The sequence below is a fragment of the Oncorhynchus keta genome, chromosome 22 (genome assembly GCF_023373465.1).
Source record: "Oncorhynchus keta strain PuntledgeMale-10-30-2019 chromosome 22, Oket_V2, whole genome shotgun sequence".
Taxonomy (NCBI): domain Eukaryota; kingdom Metazoa; phylum Chordata; class Actinopteri; order Salmoniformes; family Salmonidae; genus Oncorhynchus; species Oncorhynchus keta.
In genome coordinates this window covers 32161159-32182649 of record NC_068442.1, presented here as the reverse complement: position 1 = coordinate 32182649, position 21491 = coordinate 32161159, and the positions used below count along the sequence as shown (strand labels likewise).

General features: G+C 42.5%; 1 long non-coding RNA gene across 2 annotated transcripts; it reads right to left on the bottom strand.

Annotated features, from left to right (window-relative positions):
• Positions 1 to 717: 717 nt before the first annotated feature.
• Positions 718 to 19585, bottom strand: LOC118400777 (uncharacterized). 2 transcript variants are annotated; one of them, XR_008075522.1, is made up of 5 exons: positions 19514 to 19585; positions 18075 to 18160; positions 12854 to 12981; positions 12642 to 12752; positions 718 to 1862 (listed from the first exon to the last, which is right to left on the bottom strand). It is a non-coding gene; the product is annotated as an uncharacterized LOC118400777 (long non-coding RNA). The 2 variants fall into 2 exon arrangements; XR_004829103.2 differs by having other exon boundaries at positions 19273 to 19574.
• Between the last annotated feature and the right edge of the window lie 1906 nt (positions 19586 to 21491).

The following is a 21491-nucleotide window of genomic DNA, read 5'->3' as shown; positions in this document are numbered from 1 at the left end:
GGGGCCAGGTGTGCATAATGAAAGTTCCGGAGGGATCAGTGACAACTTCAAACCAATCAAATGCCTTGCTTGGGCAGAACTCCAAAGGTGCTCACTAGATTAATGCCGTAGGAGCAACAGTGTGTGAGGACTAAAAAGGACAACGAAACAAGCACTGGTGACAAAACATTTTGGAATGTTTGCAGCACGCTGGTTTTCACATCATTTCTCTGTTATCTCTAGATGAGCTAAAGCTGCACTAAGAGGGGAGAAATGGTCTACAATGCTGGCCATATCAATATTTTACATTTTGACGTTTCTGGCATGATCCAAAAAAACATTCCTTAGCCCAGGACACGTCAACTGGTGACTATCCAGAGAAAAAAGACAAAGGAGCACTCTGTTTCTGCGTAAATCTGATAGATTTGACAGAACAAACAAATACGTTTCTGAAGTGATATTTGGCTGTAAAGGCTAGCATGAGAGACAAGAACTAGCCAGCCACACCGAGGTTCATTTGAGACTAGCTAGCCAACCTTGCTTCACTGATACCTGACCTATTGGGTGAGCAGACTTCTAATCCAGCCCAGCAATAGCATACTTGATTATCTACTCATTAGGTTTGATAAGTTGAGTTAGGTGTGTTATTGCTGGGCTGAAACAGAACCCTGCAGACCTCCAGTAGGGTTGGCCTGCTGTAAGGGTTTTCCTGTGGTGAAGTAGAGGCAGACCAAAATGCAGCGTGGTGGTTATTCATGTTCTTTAATGAAGGAACTATACATGAAATAACTAACAAAACAATAAATGTGCAAAAACCAAAAACAGTCCTATCTGGTGCAAACACAGAGACAGGAACAATCACCCACACACAGTGAAACCCAGGCTACCTAAGTATGATTCTCAATCAGAGACAACTAATGACACCTGCCTCTGATTGAGAACCATACTAGGCCGAAACATAGAAATACCCCAAAACATACAAAAACAAACATAGACTGCCCACCCAACTCACGCCCTGACCATACTAAATAAATGCAAAACAAAGGAAATAAAGGTCAGAACATGACACCTGCTCCAATTGTAATAGGTTTATACAGTACATTGTGTGTGATGTTTAACTGTATTTCTTTATACAACATTTGCTAAAATAGGTAGGCTTACATATATAACCCATGGCATTGAGGATATACCCTTAGTCGTTTGGGTCATTCATTAGGACCTCGCTCTTCATCTGCAATCAGGCTTTCACAGGATTCCATATCTAAGGACAGAAAACATCACAAAGAAACAGGCTTCATTTTACAAAAATTAGACATCATTGAATATTATGTTGCTCTTATCTCTCTGTCCTCAAACTTTTTCCCTCTAGGTACTGGAACTGGAGAATGTTTTCATAATGACCACAAAATGGCCTGCCCTATCCAGTAACCTACACTCTCCCTTTACTGACAGCTGGAGCTGTATCAAATCAAATCAAATGTATTTATTTATTCTTTTTTATTTATTTTATTTATATAGCCCTTCGTACATCAGCTGACATATCAAAGTGCTGTACAGAAACCCAGCCTAAAACCCCAAACAGCAAGCAATGCAGGTGTAGAAGCACGGTGGCTAGGAAAAACTCCCTAGAAAGGCCAAAACCTAGGAAGAAACCTAGAGAGGAACCAGGCTATGTGGGGTGGCCAGTCCTCTTCTGGTTGTGCCGGGTGGAGATTATAACAGAACATGGCCAAGATGTTCAAATGTTCATAAATGACCAGCATGGTCGAATAATAATAAGGCAGAACAGTTGAAACTGGAGCAGCAGCACAGTCAGGTGGACTGGGGACAGCAAGGAGTCATCATGTCAGGTCGTCCTGGGGCACGGTCCTTGGGCTCAGGTCCTCCGAGAGAGAGAAAGAAAGAGAGAATTAGAGAGAGCATATGTGGGGTGGCCAGTCCTCTTCTGGCTGTGCCGGGTGGAGATTATAACAGAACATGGCCAAGATGTTCAAATGTTCATAAATGACCAGCATGGTCAAATAATAGTAAGGCAGAACAGTTGAAACTGGAGCAGCAGCATGGCCAGGTGGACTGGGGACAGCAAGGAGTCATCATGTCAGGTAGTCCTGGTGCATGGTCCTAGGGCTCAGGTCAGTTGAAACTGGAGCAGCAGCATGGCCAGGTGGACTGGGGACAGCAAGGAGTCATCATGTCAGGTAGTCCTGGGGCATGGTCCTAGGGCTCAGGTCCTCCGAAAGAGAGAAAGAAAGAAAGAAGAAGAGAGAATTAGAGAACGCACACTTAGATTCACACAGGACACCGAATAGGACAGGAGTAGTACTCCAGATATAACAAACTGACCCTAGCCCCCGACACAAACTACTGCAGCATAAATACTGGAGGCTGAGACAGGAGGGGTCCGGAGACACTGTGGCCCCATCCGAGGACACCCCGGACAGGGCCAAACAGGAAGGCTATAACCCCACCCACTTTGCCACAGCCTCCACACCACTAGAGGGATATCTTCAACCACCAACTTACCATCCTAAGACAAGGCTGAGTATAGCCCACAAAGATCTCCTGTAATGTCAACCTCTTTCATGGATGTTATTTACAAATGCATTTAGAGACTGTTTTTACAATGATCACATCAAGATAGCCAGCTACAGTAATAAGAAGTTAAGTAGCTGATTACATTTAATTCACTTACCTAAACAGTGTGTAAAGCTAGCTAGCATATCAGTTGAGTTAGCCTACAAAATGGCCTACTGTAGCCAGCTAGCTAATAATACATATTATTATATTATTATTATTATATATTACATTGTTTTTTTTTACATAAGAAACATGTATTTACTTACGTGAATAGGTTCTCCCACTGCCTTAGTGTTTTGGGGTCCTTACGAAATGAAATAATGGACAATGTTTCCGATTTTTCGGATGGTAGCAAAGCGCAGCTAGCAACCACGTGGACAAATTGAGACAAGGCAAAAAGTGTGTTTGTCACAGAGTGAAAAAATGTATGGGACACACTTGATAACTAGCTTGCACTTGAAACTAGCATGTGCAACAACTCTCTACAACATTTTTTTCACCTTTATTTAACTAGGCAAGTCAGTTAAGATTACATTCTTATTTTCAATGATGGCCTAGGAACAGTGGGTTAACTGCCTTGTTCAGGGGTAGAACAACAGATTTGTACCTTGTCAGTTCAGGATTTTGAACTTGCAAACCTTTTGGTTACTAGTCCAACACTCTAACCACTAGGCTATGCTGACAGCTACGCTGACAGTCCAAAATGTGACGGAAAACAGTGATGCATATAACACACAGCACCCAGAGCTATAATACAGATTGAACAATGAGCCAGATGTTTCACTGGGTGTATAAATCTGTAGCATCCAGTTGGCATTTCCACTCACCACCAAATATGGTATGATGATGAGAGGAAGCACAATGGCCAGCAGTGGGTGAAGATGGAGCAAGATGGATTTTGGCCGACATCCTGCAAATTTGATCTCAATTCAGTTTTCTGTTCCCAAAACTAAAATCTGTTATGTTGCTAAACAACCAACCCCTCCATATATTCAGGCAAAGCTTTGGCACAAATCAGCAGTACCCAGTTTTTCATAAATTATCTATCTGGATTTTGCCTATCGGATAGGATTAAATGCATAGAAATAGAATGAATAGAACAGATGAATTTCTGACTTGAATGGGGCCACCCATTATATTTCTATTTATTTAATCCTATGCAATAAGCTAAATCCAGATAAGTTACTTTTGAAAAACTGGGCCCAGGGTAGAGCAGTGCATTCCATAAATCCCACCCGTAGTCTCAATAGCCAATAACAGACTCATTGTCAGCCAGATACTTTTTTCCACTTTTTACTTTTTGTGCGCTCTGGTTGGCTGCAGTCAAATTTATTTACACATAATTTTTTTCAGGAAGGGAGAGCATGATGCTTCTTCATTGTCTCCTGTGAGTGAATTTAGATGTCCAGTGTAATGTAAGTGGTAACAATGAATTGAAATCCACTTAATTGTTTTGTGGCGCATCCATTTAGTTTCATAGGCCTACTATAGTCGGGGCACATGGGCTATTTATGGTGCTTTGATATACGACCTAACAGCAGCAAGTGTTGACTAGTTTTTAAAATGTGTTGAATTGAATGAATAAAGTCAATCTTCTATCCCTTTGCTACAGGGGTCGATTTGGGCCCTATTTTCATCACTATTTATATAAATAATATGTTTCTGTTAAAACCTGTAACATTCATCTCTACGTGGATGATACAGTTATTTACTCCTGAGCCCCGTCAGAACAGCAGGCCATTTATGACCTTCAGCATGGTTTACTGCTGATCCTAAACTAGTGCTAAATGCTAATGAAACTAAGCCAACCCTGTCTGTTTTGCCCAATAGTTGGGCACACGTCGGTTCTGATGCGAAACAACCATCCCTTCTCATAACATTGACCCTGGGGACCTGCATATTTGCATATTGAAGGGAGCCAATTATAAGTACTTGGGTATTTGGATTGATGATAAACTCTCTTTTAAAACAAACATTGAAAAACATACAACAAACGTTCAAAAAGTTTATAGAAATAAATCCTGCCTCACTTTTGAAAATAGAAGGAAGATTGTTCAAGAAACACTTCTCCTAGTACTTAATATGGTGATATAATGAACAAAAATACTACATAAACGCAACATGTAAAGTGTTGGTCCCATGTTTCTTGAGCTGAAATAAAAGATCCCAGAAATGTTCCATATGCACAAAAAACGTTGATCTTTGCCAAGATATCCATCCACCTGACAGGTGTGGCATATCAAGAAGCTGATTAAACAGCATGATCATTACACAGGTGCACCTTATGCTGGGGACAATAAAAGGCCGCTCTAAAATGTACTGTTTTGTCACGCAGCACAATGCCACAGATTCCACAGATATGCGTGAGTGTGCAATTGGCATGCTGACTGCAGGAATGTCCACCAGAGATGTTTCTAGATAATTGAATGTTAATTTCTCTATTATAAGCTGCCTCCAACGTCGTTTTAGAAAATTTGACAGTACGACCAACAGGCCTCACAACCGCAGACCGTGTGTAACCAGGACCTCCACATTCAGCTTCTTCCCCTGCGAGATGGTCTGAGACCAGCCAACGGGCAGCTGATGAAACTGTGGAATTACACAACTGAAGAATTTCTGCACAAACTGTCAGAAACCGTCTCAGGGAAGCTCATCTGCATGCTTGTCGTCCTCACCAGGGTCTTGACCTGACAGCAGTTTGCCATTCATCACCTCATGCTTCAGCATTATAATGGACAGCCCCATGTCTCAAGGATCTGTACAAAATTCCTGGGAGTTGAAATGAAAATGTCCCAGCTCTTCCATGGCCTGCATAATCACCAGACATATCACCGATTGAGCATGTTTGGGATGCTCTGGATCAATGTGTAAGTCAGCGTGTTCCAGTTCCCGCCAATACCCACCAACTGTCGCGCTGCCTAAGGCAAATGGTGGTCACACCAGATACTGACTAGTTTTATGATCCATGCCTGTAACTTTTTTTTAAAGGTATCTGTGACCAACAGATGCATATCTCTATTCCCAGTCATGTGAAATCCATAGATTAGGGCCTAATGAATTGATTTCAATTGACTGATTTCCTTATATAAACTGTAACTCAATAAAATCTTTGAAATTGTTGCTTTGGCTCATGGAATAGCCTCCAGGTCACTTTAAAATTAGACTCGCTGGTCTCCATTGGAAAGTTTATATTGAGTTTAATTGAGGTGATATGTGAGAGTTGTTTGTTTTGATTCATATTTTTGTATTTATTGTATTGATATTATTTATTGTATGTTCATAGGGCTTACTTGCAAATGAGACCCTGGTCTCAATGGTGACCCACCCTGTATTAAAAAAAGTAAACAAATAAAATTAAAATAATCATACATCATAGTTATACAGTGGGGCAAAAAAGTATTTAGTCAGCCACCAATTGTGCAAGTTCTCCCACTTAAAAAGATGAGAGAGGCCTGTAATTTTCATCATAGGTAAACTTCAACTATGACAGACAAAATGAGAAAAAAATAAATACATTTATTTGCAAATTATGGTGGAAAATAAGTATTTGGTCAATAACAAAAGTTTATCTCAATACTTTGTTATATATCCTTTGTTGGCAATGACAGAGGTCAAACGTTGTCTGTAAGTCTTCATAAGGTTTTCACACACTGTTGCTGGTATCTTGGCCCATTTTTATTCATTTATATTATTTATTTCACCTTTATTTAACCATTATTTTATTATTTATTTTATTTAACCACCTTTATTTAACCATTCCTCCATGCAGATCTCCTCTAGAGCAGTGATGTTTTGCCCAACAACCTGCCCGCTCGACCCTATCCCCTCCTCTCTTCTCCAGACCATTTCCGGAGACCTTCTCCCTTACCTCACCTCGCTCATCAACTCATCCCTGACCGCTGGCTACGTCCCTTCCGTCTTCAAGAGAGCGAGAGTTGCACCCCTTCTGAAAAAACCTACACTCGATCCCTCCGATGTCAACAACTATAGACCAGTATCCCTTCTTTCTTTTCTCTCCAAAACTCTTGAACGTGCCGTCCTTGGCCAGCTCTCCCGCTATCTCTCTCAGAATGACCTTCTTGATCCAAATCAGTCAGGTTTCAAGACTAGTCATTCAACTGAGACTGCTCTTCTCTGTATCACGGAGGCGCTCCGCACTGCTAAAGCTAACTCTCTCTCCTCTGCTCTCATCCTTCTAGACCTATCGGCTGCCTTCGATACTGTGAACCATCAGATCCTCCTCTCCACCCTCTCCGAGTTGGGCATCTCCGGCGCGGCCCACGCTTGGATTGCGTCCTATCTGACAGGTCGCTCCTACCAGGTGGCGTGGCGAGAATCTGTCTCCTCACCACGCGCTCTCACCACTGGTGTCCCCCAGGGCTCTGTTCTAGGCCCTCTCCTATTCTCGCTATACACCAAGTCACTTGGCTCTGTCATAACCTCACATGGTCTCTCCTATCATTGCTATGCAGACGACACACAATTAATCTTCTCCTTTCCCCCTTCTGATGACCAGGTGGCGAATCGCATCTCTGCATGTCTGGCAGACATATCAGTGTGGATGACGGATCACCACCTCAAGCTGAACCTCGGCAAGACGGAGCTGCTCTTCCTCCCGGGGAAGGACTGCCCGTTCCATGATCTCGCCATCACGGTTGACAACTCCATTGTGTCCTCCTCCCAGAGCGCTAAGAACCTTGGCGTGATCCTGGACAACACCCTGTCGTTCTCAACTAACATCAAGGCGGTGGCCCGTTCCTGTAGGTTCATGCTCTACAACATCCGCAGAGTACGACCCTGCCTCACACAGGAAGCGGCGCAGGTCCTAATCCAGGCACTTGTCATCTCCCGTCTGGATTACTGCAACTCGCTGTTGGCTGGGCTCCCTGCCTGTGCCATTAAACCCCTACAACTCATCCAGAACGCCGCAGCCCGTCTGGTGTTCAACCTTCCCAAGTTCTCTCACGTCACCCCGCTCCTCCGCTCTCTCCACTGGCTTCCAGTTGAAGCTCGCATCCGCTTCAAGACCATGGTGCTTGCCTACGGAGCTGTGAGGGGAACGGCACCTCAGTACCTCCAGGCTCTGATCAGGCCCTACACCCAAACAATGGCACTGCGTTCATCCACCTCTGGCCTGCTCGCCTCCCTACCACTGAGGAAGTACAGTTCCCGCTCAGCCCAGTCAAAACTGTTCGCTGCTCTGGCTCCCCAATGGTGGAACACACTCCCTCACGACGCCAGGACAGCGGAGTCAATCACCACCTTCCGGAGACACCTGAAACCGCACCTCTTTAAGGAATACCTAGGATAGGATAAAGTAATCCTTCTCACCCCCCCCCCTTAAAAGATTTAGATGCACTATTGTAAAGTGGCTGTTCCACTGGATGTCATAAGGTGAATGCACCAATTTGTAAGTCGCTCTGGATAAGAGCGTCTGCTAAATGACTTAAATGTAAATGTAAATGTAAATGTTTTGGGGCTGTTGCCGGGCAACACGGACTTTCAACTCCCTCCAAAGATTTTCTATGGGGTTGAGACCAGGACCTTGAAATACTTCTTACGAAGCCACTCCTCGCGGAGTGTTTGTAATCATTGTCATGCTGAAAGACCCAGCCACGTTTCATCTTCAATGCCCTTGCTGATGGAAGGAGGTTTTCACTCAAAATCTCACGATACATGGCCCCATTCATTCTTTCCTTTACACGGATCAGTCGTCCTGGTCCCTTTGCAGAAAAACAGGCCCAAAGCATGATGTTTTCACCCCCATGCTTCACAGTAGGTATGGTGTTCTTTGGATGCAACTCAGCATTCTTTGTCCTCCAAACACAACGAGTTGAGTTTTTACCAAAAAGTTATATTTTGGTTTCATCTAACCATATGACATTCTCCCAATCTTCTTCTGGATCATCCAAATGTCCTGTAGCAAACTTCAGACGGGCCTGGACATGTACTGGCTTAAGCAGGGGGACACGTCTGGCACTGCAGGATTTGAGTCCCTGGCGGCGTAGTGTGTTACTGATGGTAGGCTTTGTTACTTTGGTCCCAGCTCTCTGCAGGTCATTCACTAGGTCCCCCCGTGTGGTTCTGGGATTTTTGCTCACCGTTCTTGTGATGATTTTGACCCCACGGGGTGAGATCTTGCGTGGAGCCCCAGATCGAGGGAGATTATCAGCGGTCTTGTATGTCTTCCATTTCCTAATATTGCTCCCACAGTTGATTTCTTCAAACCAAGCTGCTTACCTATTGCAGATTCAGTCTTCCCAGCCTGGTGCAGGTCTACAATTTTGTTTCTGGTGTCCTTTGACAGCTCTTTGGTCTTGGCCATAGTGGAGTTTGGCATGTGACTGTTTGAGGTTGTGGACAGGTGTCTTTTATACTGATAACAAGTTCAAACAGGTGCCATTAACACAGGTAATGAGTGAAGGACAGAGGAGCCTCTTAAAGAAGAAGTTACAGGTCTGTGAGAGACAGAAATCTTGCTTGTAGGTGGCGAAATACTTATTTTCCACCATCATTTGCAAATAAATTCATTAAAAATCCTACAATGCGATTTTCTGGATTTTCTTTCCTCATTTTGTCTGTCATAGTTGAAGTGTACCTATGATGAAAATTCACACCCTGACCAAACAAAACATAGAACATACAAAGCAAACTATGGTCAGGGTGTGACAGATGCAGACCTTTAGAACATCTACATTTTAAAAAGTCTAATAAATCCATGTAATATAGCCGACACCTTCACAATAAATTAATTAATTATTTTAGACAGGTCTAAAGAAACATGATATGAAGAAAATGTAGTATATTATGTAGTATAGCATACTCTGAGTTGTCCTTATGTTAGGTCCTGATCTGGCTATGCCAAATGGCTGTGGGCTACACTATTTCATTTAGCAGACTAGATTTGCTTAAAATTCCAATGTATATTATTTTATAGTATGAAGAATACAATTGAACAAAGCTGAATAAAATCCAAAATATATTTTCTCCAAACGATTTGAGGGAGTGCACACATGCAGCTATTCTGTGTTGAGCGGTTAACAAAGAAATAGGTACTCCTATATTCTTAATTTATGGAAATGTATTATTATTATTATATTTATTTATTTTTGTTGTTGTATTTCAGCACCTTTTTCTCCCCAATTTTGATCTTGTCTCATTGCTGCAACTCCCCCATCAGGGTTGGAGGCAAAGGTTGAGTCATGCATCCTCCAAAATATAACCCATAGCCCGTTTAACCCGGAAGTCAGCCGCACCAATGTGTCAGAGGAAACAACGTTCACCTGACAACCGAGGTCAGCTTGGAGGTCGCCTGGCCCACCACAAGGAGTCACTAGAGCGCGATGAGCCAAGTAAAGCCCCCTCAGCCAAACCCTTCCCTAACCTGGACGACGCTGGGGTAATTGTGTGCCACCCTATGGGACTCCATATCACGGGCCGGTTGTGATACAACCTGAGTCTGTAGTGACACCTCTAGCACTGCAATGTAGCGCCTTAGACCGCTGCACCAATCGGAAGGCCCCTAAGTTATTAATGTAACTTTAGTTGTTCTACAAATGTTGGGCTATATGTTTTGATTTGTAATACATTGTAAGGCTGTACGACTCTAATGATGATTTGAAAAAAGTTGCCTGAAAGGCATGTGCTCTGCTTCATTTCTTTTGGCGCTGGCTGTACACACTTCATCAGTCTCTCATTCACAATTTGACAAGCACTTGATAATGCCTCGAATTCCCCGGCGGCATTCCCTTTGTGTGGCCGTAATGCCCCCTAAAACAATCCATGCCTTTTGCGGCCAGTGGCCATTGTGACCTTATAATGATATAATGATATAATGATTATAATAATATAATGATTATAATTCCCTTCTCCCTGAATGCTGTGTGCTCCGAAGCACCTCTCACTCACATGGCTCTCCATCACATGATCAGGTCTTTTTCACAGGCTTACTGGGGAAGAGAGCAACATCAGGAATGCAACTGTGCGCATCTTGAATATTGGAAGAACTTACTTTTCATCAGCCAACAAGATGAGTAGGTCTAATGAACATCAAAAGCCCTAGCTTATGTCAATCTACTATCCCCAATAGAACAAAAGTTTACCTATTCTATACTACCTTTTACACCTTTTCGTGATGTCCAATTGATAGTTACAGTCATGTCCCATTGCTGCAACTCCAGTACAGACTCGGGAGAGGTGAAGGTCAAGAGCCATGTGTCCTCCGAAACACGACCCTGCCAAGTCGCACTGCTTCTTGACACACTGCTCGCTTAACCCGGAAGCCAGCCGCACCAATGTCAGCATGCATGTGACCGGCCCGCCACAGGAGTCAATAGAGCGCGATGGGGCAAGGACATCCCAGCCGGCCAAACCCTCCCCTAACCCAGACGACGCCGCCTCATGGATCTCCCAGTCGCGGCCAGCTGCAACACAGCCAAGGAATCGAACCCGGATCTGTTGTGACGCCACAAACACTTAAACACAAGTTGGAAATCGCAAATTCAACAATGAGTTGTTTGGAAGGAATCGTGACAGTGGCTAACCGCTAGCATTGCATCTGGGAAGAATGGGAAAATATGTTTTGAAAGGTCAACCAACTCAGAATTGTAAATGTTTTTCTTTGATGACTAAATTTGCCAACGAAGGACTGCCGCACACAACAAGTTGAGTCCAAAAATGTCTTATATGCTGCTGCATAAATTATGTAATATGCCAGGGAGATATGGTATGTTATGCCAGCCATATCAGCTATGTTTTATAAAAAGGCAGTAAATGAGGCTGAATGAATTGTTTCGCCGCCAGACAAGACCCCGCTGATAGCCAGGTGTAGCGTGGTAAGGATTCACTCCATTGTGCTGGAAAGAAAGCTCTGCTGTTGGGACAGCTTTATGTAGGCGCTAACAGTTTGTGGGCACCGCTTGTCGTCGTTATAATGTATTGTTTAGTGCATATACATTGTTTAATGTATATGCAATTAATGTATTGTTTAGTGTTGTGTTGTGGCTTTGCTGGCATGCATCTAAAAAAAAATGTTTTTGCGTATACCCCACCAAGATTAACATGCTAAAATTGACACTGGCTCAGGTGCATTCTGTTTCCATTGATCATCCTTGAAATGTTTCTACAACTTGATTGGACATGATTTGGAAAGGCACACACATGTCTATATAAGGTCCCACAAGTGTCAGTGCATATCAGAGCAAAAACCAAGCAATGAAGTTGAAGTAATTATCCGTAGAGCTCTGAGACAGGATTGTGTCGAGGCACAGATCTGGGGAAGGGTACCAAAAAATGTCTGCAGCATTGAAGGTCCCCAAGAACACAGTGGCCTCCATCATTCTTAAATGGAAGAAGTTTGGAACCACCAAGACTCTTCCTAGAGCTGGCCGCCCGGCCAAACTGAGCAATCAGGGGAGAAGGGCCTTGGTCAGGGAGGTCAAATGGTCACTCTGACAGAGCCCCAGAGGTCCTCTGGGAGATGGGAGAACCTTCCCGAAGGACAACCATCTCTGCAGCACTCCACCAATCAGGCCTTTATAGTAGAGTGTCCAGACGGAAGCCACTCAAAGACACGTTGCATAACTCTCAATATCATAATGCTTAAATTAACATGCACAGACTTAAGACCCTCTTGCGCACACACGCACATGCACAAACACACACACACCACTTTGGAGTAACCGCCGTAGATGATGACCCCCGAGCCATCAGGGGCAGAGGTAATCTGGCAGGCAGAGTGAGGGGATAGGGGGGTACCAGAGGGGAAGAGGCGACTAAAGGTGAAGGAGTCCAGACTGAAGCTGTACACGTCGTTGTAGTAGATAAAACCCATGCAGGAAAATAAATTTACTAACAGAAGTGTAATCTAGTAATCTAGAGTTCATACCGTCAGATTATCATACATTTTCCATATTTCAATAACAGCGGCAGGCCGAAAGCTCCTAAAAAATATTGTGAAATTATATTTTAGCCTCAGCCATAAACTCTCCAGAACTATTTTCTCTCCTCTTATTTCCTACAATTACAATTAGTCCTCCTACCACCTGTTACCTGAAACAATTGCTCCTCGCATCATCTCTCCTTACCTGGCACTTTTGTGGAAACCTCCAAACACCAGCAGCTGTCTCTTACTCAGGACCATACGATGGCCACTCCTACCAGAGGGAGCATCTGGAACCCTTGGTTACAGACACACACTGACACAGACAAGGTACACCTACTGTAGTAGCACCTCAAACACAAACCCAGTCTACTACTGCAGTAACAGCATGGCACACAAAGACACCTGGCCACTCACTTGATCTGTTCCCAGGTGTTTGTGGAAAGATGAAGCCCCCAGAGGTCTTTGAACTGCTCCACTTCAGGGGAAGCAAACCCCCCCCCCAATCACCGACAGCTACCCCTTTCCTGGGGAACAACCACAGCCTGCAGGAGGGAGAGAGAGAAATAAAGAGAGTTAGAGGGCGGGATAGTGTTCAGATCGATACCATCTACCCTGGCTATCTCTCAAATCTCTTCATAGTTGTATCAGAGCATAGTCTGCCCCTTGGTGTCCAAATGGGAGAATGACAGAACAATGGGCAGGCTGCCAACAGAGACCCGCAGTGAGAGGAATCCTTGTTGTGGACTGGAATCACCAGTCCACAACAATAGAGATAAGTAGAACAAAGGTGTGAAAAAATGGTGAGCTCCCCAACAAGGTTCTGAGCTGTCTAAATATCTATAGAGGGTATAGATAGGTTCCTGGCATAAGGTGGGGGGTGGGGGTGTCGTGTCTTTGGCTATGCCAGATTAAGTGATATGACATGCTATTCTATAAAATAATTTTCCGTAATTAATATTACCTGATTGAGCTAATCATGTAAATGTAATTAACTAGAGAGTCGGGCACCACAAAATAATATTTATAGGGCTGTTATCTTCTGAATAAACTCTTAAAGACCTAGTAATATTTTACATCAATAGCAGTCAATATTAATCGTCATCTTAATTAAGTCTCATCTGAAAGTTGTAAATTCTTGTTTATCTGCATGAACCCTGGCTAACAAGTTGAACCAGCAATACAAAATTGGGTTTAATTATTTATTTACTAAATACCTAACTAATCACACAGAATTACACATACACGTAATTAAATCATAACTTGATTACAAATGACGTCATAAAGGAAAACGTCCCTAGCGGGCGGAACAGATATGACAGCTTGTTACACAAAAGAAACGGGGCTGGGTTTGAGTGAAAGAGCGGGAAGACTGAGGAACAAAGGGCGAATCTGTGCTATCGTAAATACAATATCTTATGCATTCTAAATTACTGCCCATTTGGAAAAGTAAAATGCAATAAATATTTACTCTGAGCTGCGCTTCGGTAGGTTGGTGGTAGATGGAAGGCCGTGTTGCCCAACCGAGTCCTTTGTTCTTTTGAAGAATGTCTCTGCTGGTAAATTGAATACGTTGTAGTAACGTCGTTGTGTGGTAGCAGGGATACTCTGTCTGTTCCTTCCTAACCCTCGTTTGCAGCGGCTGTTGCTAACTGAACGGCTAGGAGGTATCACTTCTGTAGTGAATAAGAGTTCAAAGTTCATACCATTCGCAACCAAAGCTCACGCTGAAGTTGGCTTCGTTCTGTAGTTATTGTCTGACCCATTCTGACATCGGACCGTTGTCCTCACGTCCTCAGAACAGGAGGTTATATTGTCATCAAGGGCTTATATAGGAAGGGAGAGGAGGGCGTGTTTAAAAAGTTTTATAGCCCATGTCCCTTCACAGGGGCTGGCCACTGATTGAGCAGAGCCCCCCTATCTTATGAAAACCCAAATCTCACATTTTAGAAGCTAAAATCAAATTTCATCCCATCACAAATAATGTCATATTCAAACATTTAAATTGAACAAAAATTCCATGTGAATCCGATAACTCTGATGTGTAGACTTTCCACTGTAGAGTCATCTTTATGTATTCTTATCATTGATGACAATGTCTCAGATGACAACCGAACTGACATCATATTCATTAAGTACCACCGCATATGTTCAGTTGGTCGGATAACCAGAATATAGTTCATTTCCCCCCACCTTCTGATGTTCCCAGAATCTCTATGTTAATCAAGGGTTTTTCAAATGTAACATCAGTAGGGTAGAGAGAGGAAAAAGGGGGGAAGAGGTATTTATGACTGTCATAAACCTACCCCAGGCCAACGTCATGACAGGGGGATATAGTGAGCTCTGTAGAGTAACGAGGATGGAGGTAGAGATGATGGTTGGAGGTTCAGTGTTTCCCCTAGGATTTCTTTCAGCAGCGTTTGTATGCCGGGACATTTTGTGGGGGGGGGTTGGGGGACTTAGAAAGGCATTCTACTCCAAAATGCATGAAAATGTTATTATGTGGACACAGTCTGAAATATAACTAATTCGTGCCACTGCACTGTAGGGAATGAGGAGCAAGCTCACGACCATGCTCACTCGGTTTCCTACAAGTACATTTACATTTACATTTAAGTCATTTAGCAGACGCTCTTATCCAGAGCGACTTACAAATTGGTGCATTCACCTTATGACATCCAGTGGAACAGTCACTTTACAATAGTGCATCTAAATCTTAAAAGGGGGGTGAGAAGGATTACTTATCCTATCCTAGGTATTCCTTAAAGAGGTGGGGTTTCAGGTGTCTCCGGAAGGTGGTGATTGACTCCGCTGTCCTGGCGTCGTGAGGGAGTTTGTTCCACCATTGGGGGCCAGAGCAGCGAACAGTTTTGACTGGGCTGAGCGGGAACTGTACTTCCTCAGTGGTAGGGAGGCGAGCAGGCCAGAGGTGGATGAACGCAGTGCCCTTGTTTGGGTGTAGGGCCTGATCAGAGCCTGGAGGTACTGAGGTGCCGTTCCCCTCACAGCTCCGTAGGCAAGCACCATGGTCTTGTAGCGGATGCGAGCTTCAACTGGAAGCCAGTGGAGAGAGCGGAGGAGCGGGGTGACGTGAGAGAACTTGGGAAGGTTGAACACCAGACGGGCTGCGGCGTTCTGGATGAGTTGTAGGGGTTTAATGGCACAGGCAGGGAGCCCAGCCAACAGCGAGTTGCAGTAATCCAGACGGGAGATGACAAGTGCCTGGATTAGGACCTGCGCCGCTTCCTGTGTGAGGCAGGGTCGTACTCTGCGGATGTTGTAGAGCATGAACCTACAGGAACGGGCCACCGCCTTGATGTTAGTTGAGAACGACAGGGTGTTGTCCAGGATCACGCCAAGGTTCTTAGCGCTCTGGGAGGAGGACACAATGGAGTTGTCACTCTTGTAACTTGTCACTCTAATTTTAAAGGGATAGTGCGAGATTTTGGCAATTCATTAATTTTGGCCTGACCTGTGGTGAGAGGGGTCGAAAATGGCAAGAATTGCGCAAGCTAACAGGCGGGTCGCAAACAGACCAATAAGGGGCGCACTACAACAGTAGTGTGCAGAACGGCATCTCGGAACGCACAACTCGTCCATCCTTGTCAAGCATGGGTTACTGCAGCAAAAGACCACACCTGGTTCCACTCCTTCCAGCTAAAAAAAGAAGAAGTGGCTCCAGTGGGCACACGATTGGACAATTGAGGAGTGGAAAAACGTTGCCTCATCAGACGAATCCCGGTTGCTGTTGCATCATTCTGAAGGCAGAGTCAGGATTTGGCGTAAGCAGCATGAGTCCATGGCCCCATCCTGCTTGGTGTCAAAGGTACAGGCTGGTGAAGGTGGTTTAATGATGTGGGGAATGTTTTCATAGCACACATTAGGTCCCTTGATACCAATTGAGCAACGTTTGAACGCCACACCTTGTAGAATCCATGCCATGAAGAATTCAGGTTATTCTGGAGGCAAAGGGGGGTCCGACCTGGTACTAGATAGGTATACCTTATAAACTGGCACCTGAGTATATATTCAGTCAATAAAAACAAGATCCATTTGAGAACCCTTCATTGAAACCATAATGAGCTGTGTTAACTGCTCGGGTCTGGCAGGGTCTACAGAGGCGCTTTGCAGTGGCAAAAGATGTGATGCGAGATTGCTGCTGCTTGTTTCATTCCAATAACGTTTCTTTGCGATAAGCATATGATTTGTCAAGAAGCAAGTTATACTGTGATAGGAGAGCTTAAAAGTGATAGGGGACATATTTAGCATAATCCTGGTGTGCAGGTCAGGCAGCCTACATTTCTGCGCACTCATGCGTTCACACATCAGTGACAAGACAGAGAAACCAGACATGTGCTCCAAACGAAAGACAATGAAGAAATGTAAATACAACTGGTAATTAAATAAACCACAACTTCATTATCACAAGTATTGCGCCGTTCGTGAGCTCCCCAAACAAGGTCCACTAAGAGAATGAGAATGGTATGCAGTATTAATACATTTAATGAACAGAAATGACCTTAACCAAACATTCTAGAAACGGCAATGATTAACGGTAGCCTACATATACTACTGGTGAAACTTTTGCTATATAGTGGGGAATTCATAAACACTGGCAAGCAATTAAAACCATGAAAACTATGAATGCACACAAATCTGTGGGAGTCGGTGCGCATGGAGAGAGATGTGCCTGGCATGGAGAGAGACGTGCCTAAGAGCTTTGTCGCCACAAAGTACTTGAAAAGAATTGCACCTCTTGAAATGTTCTGGATTGACTGATCTTCATGTCTTAAAGTATTATGGACTGTTGTTTCTCTTTGCTTATTTGAGCTGTTCTTGCCATAATATGTACTTGGTCTTTAACCAAATTGGGCTATCTGTTGTATAATAACCCTACCTTGTCACAACACAACTAATTGGCTCAACGCATTAAGAAGGAAATAAATTCCACAAATTAACTTTTAACAAGGCACACCTGTTAATTAGAAATGCATTCCAGGTGACTACCTCATGAAGCTGGTTGAGGGAATTCCAAGAGTGTGCAAAGCTGTCATAAAGGTGGCTACTTTGAAGAATCTCAAATATAAAATATATTTTGTTTAACACTTTTTTGGCTACTACATGATTCCATATGTGTTATTTCATAGTTTTGATGTCTTCGCTATTATTCTACAATGTAGGAAATAATAAAAAATAAAGAAAACCCCTTGAATGTGTAGGTGTGTCCAAACTTTTGACTGGTACTGTATGTAAATGTAATATTTCTTTTTTTTTTTAAATACATTTTAAAAACTGTCTACAACCCTGTTTTTGCGTTGTCATTATTGGGTATTGTGTGTAGATTGATGAGGGATATTTTTTAAATCCATTTTAGAATAAGGCTGTAACGTAACAAAACGTGGAAAAAGTCAAGGAGTCTGAATGCTTTCTGAAGGCACTGAATATTCGGCACGCCTCTGCTTAATGACTGTAGTGGAAGCACTGAGGTTTATAGGAGAACAGGTCATTGTAAAGGTAAGACTGAAAGGAAGAAAATAAACCCACTGTCAACTAAAAACCTATTCATCCAAAGTCAACAACGATTTGTCAAAAACATTTTTTTAAGGATATAAAGATGTTCAAGGTATATCAATCTTACCTTTTTGAGGTTGAAGAATTCACCCCCAAACAAGATTCTTCCTTGTCGGGGTATGCTGACAGAGAGGAATTCAACCTGAATTCAACCTGAGGAGTGATGAGACAGACAGTGATAAGACCAACAGGATACTGACACTGGATATTAATATCCCCTGACACATGGTCTGGATCAATATGGGTATGACCATCTGAAATCGCAAAACTCGGGCAAAACACCATATGGTAATTGCCGTCTGGGCCAACATTATCATGTTTTTTCAACTGGTCGTTCAGTACAGTACCGTTTCTATTGAATTCAATGTTGCACACCGTTTTTTTTTTCATACTAAATGCAACCCAGGTTTCAAAACACTTTCCCCCATTTTGTGCCTTTTGAACACAGACCAGGGGTGTATTGATTACATCAATGGAAACTGTCTACCGTTTAATGTTTTGTAACAGAATCAGCGTAATGAATACACACCAGGTCAATGTCCAGGACTTAAAGGTCCAATGCAGTCATTTTTTCTGGGTAACAATTAAAGCTGCAATATGTAACTTTTTGGACGATCCCAATAAATTCTCATTGAAATCAAGTCTAAGAAGTGGTAGATCTGTTCTGTGTGTGCTATTTTGATGCTTCCTGTTCTTAAGTTTTGTTTTTACGTCTTTTACTTTCAGTTTTGTAGAATATTTTTATTTATGGAAAATATATTTCACTGTGGTTTAGATGGTACAATGATTCTCTACATTATACTTGCTTATTTTCTTTACATAAACTGAAATTAGGCAAACTATTCTAATTTTTGCAACCAGGAAATGACAGAGTGATTTCTGCATAGTGCATCTTTAAGTACCTTACTGTGATTGTTTTCAATTAAAATTGTAAAAAAATGTATAAAAAAAAGAGCTTATCAAAGAGCAATTTCTCAGGCATGAATTTTTCTGGGACTGTCTGCGAGTGGTCTGAGTGGGAAGGACATTTATTTTTAGAATTGTATGTTTTTTGTATGTGTGTGTGTGTAGTGTTAGGTGGTATGTCACCAGGCAGACCAAAACTCCATCCCACCAAACAGGCTGATATTTATTTTCAAACAGCTCCTACATTAAAAGGCCATCATAATCATAATATCATAATTTTTCAACCTCATAGTGTGGAAATATATATAAAACACAAGTATATCACATTTTTGACTGTACTGGGCCTTTAAATGGGTCACCTGAGTGAGAGCAGGCAGTCTCCACAACTGTTGTCTTCTTCCAAATGCCAGAGGAAATTGTTCACTGTGTACAGTGTTGGTAATGTGTACTGTAGACAATGGCATTCTGTGATTGATTTGCCATTTCACACATGCCAAAGTTAAGCCATAAAGACATATTTCTCGACTTTAAAGTTTAAACTGTAAGCAGTAGCTAGCAGTTGGTAGAGGTGACAATGACATGCAAAGCCTAGCTAGGTACCTCTTCTCATTTAAACATCTGAAACCTTTGTATCAATTGTCGCTGCTGTCTTCTTGGCTCCTTTCAGTTTGTGTATTGTCAGCTAAACCAATCACTTCCGGGTAGACATTTTCAAAATAAAAGTCCACGACATAATAGTAGAAAAGTGTCAATAACCTGTATTCATTCAAGATATCAAAAATGATTAGATAAATATTAACAATGATTCATATTTAAGTGACATCTGCATTACATTTGGGTTTTAAAACATGTTCAAAGGTCAAATAAAGAACTAAATGTATGTATGCAGCACATACAAATATAGCTAGCATGGACAGGAAAAACGATTAAAATCAAAATCAAATCAAATTTATTTATATAGCCCTTCGTACATCAGCTGATATCTCAAAGTGTGTGCCACGGCCAAACAGGTGTTAGTTTGTTTTCTGACTGTTTGCAAGTGTAAATAAGAAATCCCAGATATGTTCTAATGAAAAAGGTTTTTAAGTCTTAAGTTAAAAACATTTTCATTCATGAAATGCAATTTCTGACATGTTGCGGTTTATTTTTTTTTTTAATCATTCAAGACTCCCATTGTTATATCATTTTCAAACAAAACTGCTTGACTGTAGGCCTATTTAAAGCAAAATCGATAATAAATAACATTATTATAAAAAAATCCCTATCTGTTCTAACAAAAATGTTATTTTAACTATTACAGCTGTTACGAACCGGCTCAAAGCCCGTAACAAAAGGGAGACCACGTGGAGATAAGGAGTAACAAACATATATTTATTAAATAAAGTAAACTGAGTACAATATACAATGGTGTGTGTAATCAGTAGTGTAAGTGAGTGTTTTGTGGGGTGTTGAAAGGTGCCAAAGCAAACAACAAAAAACCACCAAGATACACAACAAAATCTATTAAGGTGTCTGCATGGAGAGTCTCTTCCATGAATGGGGAAGTGGTGTATTTATCCTGGGACACACCAGGCCCAGGTGTTTCCCATGTAGCTGACGACCCTCCCAACTCCGCCCACCGGCATCCTAATAAGGAAACAAGAACAAAGAGAGAATAAGGCAGACAGAGTAGGAGGGTCGTCACACAGCAGGCAAAGAACTATCAACGTTTAATTTGTCGGAAATATATGTTGTGGTTGCGTGAGGCTTGGAGCACACGTAATCAGTAGTCTATTAAACAAACACTAAAAAACAGGCAACAGAATCATGATCTAATTTCTGAAGATAACGCAGAACAAAAATATAAACACAACATGTAAAATGTTGGTTCCATACTTCATAAGCTGAAGTAAAATATAATTTCACATGTGCACAAAATGCTTAATTGAGTCACATTTTATGCACAAATGTGTTTAAATCCCTATTAGACTGAAGTTTTCCTTTGCCTAGATAATCCCTCCACTTGACAAGTGTGGCACTTCAAGAAGCTGATTAAACAGCATGATCATTACACAGGTGCATCTTGTACTGGGGACAAAAGGCCACTCTAAAATGTGCAGTTTTGTCACACAACACAATGCCACATATGTCTCAAGCTGTGGGAGCGTGGAATTGGCATGCTAACTGCAGGAATGTCCACCAGAGCGGTTTCCAGATCATTTAATATTAATTTCTCTACCATAAGCCACCTCCAATGTTGTTATAGAGAATTTGCCAGTATGTCCTCATACCCGCAGACCACGTGTTACCATGCCAGCCCAGAATCTCCACATCTGGCTTTTTCACTGGCGGGATGGTCTGAGACCAGTCACCCGGACAGCTGATGAAACTGTGGGGTTTCACAACTGAATAAGTTCTGTACAAACTGTCAGAAATGTCTCAGGGAAGCTCATCTAAGTGCTCGTTGACCTCACCAGGGACTTGAACTGACTGCAGTTTGGCGTCGTAACCGACTTTAGTGGGAAAATGCTTAACTTCGATGGCCACTGGCACGATGGAGAAGTGTGCCCTTTACAGATGAATACCGGTTTCAACTGTA